Source organism: Hyaena hyaena, unplaced genomic scaffold (genome assembly GCF_003009895.1).
Source record: "Hyaena hyaena isolate Hyena2069 unplaced genomic scaffold, ASM300989v1 scaffold_259, whole genome shotgun sequence".
Lineage (NCBI taxonomy): Eukaryota > Metazoa > Chordata > Mammalia > Carnivora > Hyaenidae > Hyaena > Hyaena hyaena.
The window spans coordinates 1,330,258-1,331,774 of NW_024080886.1; positions in this window are offsets into that span (position 1 = coordinate 1,330,258).

The following is a 1,517-nucleotide window of genomic DNA, read 5'->3' on the forward strand; positions in this document are numbered from 1 at the left end:
TTTTTTAATTTTTTAATGTTTATTTACTTTTGAGACCGAAACAGACAGACCACAAGCAGGGAGGGTCAGAGAGAGAGGGAGACACAGAATCCGAAGCAGCTCCAGGCTCAGAGCTGTCAGCACAGAGCCCGACGCGGGGCTCGAACCCACAAACCTCAAGATCATGACCTGAGCCGGAGTCGGATGGTTACCCAACTGAGCCCCCAGGCGCCCCAGACCGTCTCTATTTCACGGGGGGCCACACAGCCATATACATCTGTTGTCCCACGGCACACAGCTATGCACCTAAAAATGTCACTTTATTACCCATCCATCTGCCCGGCTTAAGAAAAAGTAGAGACCCAGAGGCTGACCAGCAAACATGCTGGGGAGTTTGGCGCCCGGCCGTGACTTGACAAACCAGAGATCGTGGGGCGGAAGACAGAGTCCCAACACGGTCAGAGCAAAATCCGCCAGGTGGCTCGATGATTCACCCTGAAACTACGCTTCAAAGGATCAAAACGTACCGTGGCTCCTGCGAGCATCTCTGAGAGCACACAGGGGGCAAGGAAGGAAGACTGTATTTCATCTGTGGATGGAAAGTTTCCAGAAGAGTTCTGTGTGATAACGGGAGACAAAAATCCGGTCCTCCAAGCCAGAAGCTTCCATAAAAGGGAAGTTACTGCAATTATGCCCCGAGGCAAATGAGTCAGGGGTGTAAGACTGTGCAAAGCCGTCCACGCTAGGCGTCTGTTTCACCCCCAGGTCGATGTTCTAGCCGCGCCTTCTGGGCCAGCTGGTGCCGTGTGTGTGCGAGCCCCTCGCCGGGAGTGTGGACCCCAGCTGTTTGCAAATATTTTTCAAATGTTGACATCGGCCCCTGGGAAAGTTCCCTTTGAATTTTCAACATGGCCTCCAATCTGTTTCATTTAAAATTTTCAAGGCATAGGGGCGCCTGGGTGGCTTAGTCGGTTGAGCGTCCGACTTTCGCTTAGGTCGTGATCTCGCGGTTCGTGGGTTCGGGCCCCGCGTCGGGCTCTGTGCTGACTGCCAGCTCAGAGCCTGGAGCCTGCTTCAGTCTGTGACTCCCTCTCTCTCTGACCCTCCCCTGCTCACGCTGTCTCTCTCTCTCTCTCCTAGAAATAAATAAAACATTTAAAAAAATTTTTTCCAGGCATATATATATATTGATATAGTATATCTATATTTAAAATTCTGAATCCACATATATATTTTTATACTATAGCTATGTGAAATGCCAAACCCCTATATGCATTTATATATTATATATATTTAAAATTCTGAACCCCTATATGTGTTTATATATTATATACGTAAAATTCTGAGCCCTTATGTGCATTTATATTATAAATATTTAAAATTCTGAACTCCGGTATGCATTCATACATATATATATTTAAAATTCTGAATCCACATATGTATTTTTATATTACATGTGTATATAAAATGCCAAACCACTATATGCATTTATATATTATATATTTAAAATTCTGAACCCCTATATGTATTTATATATT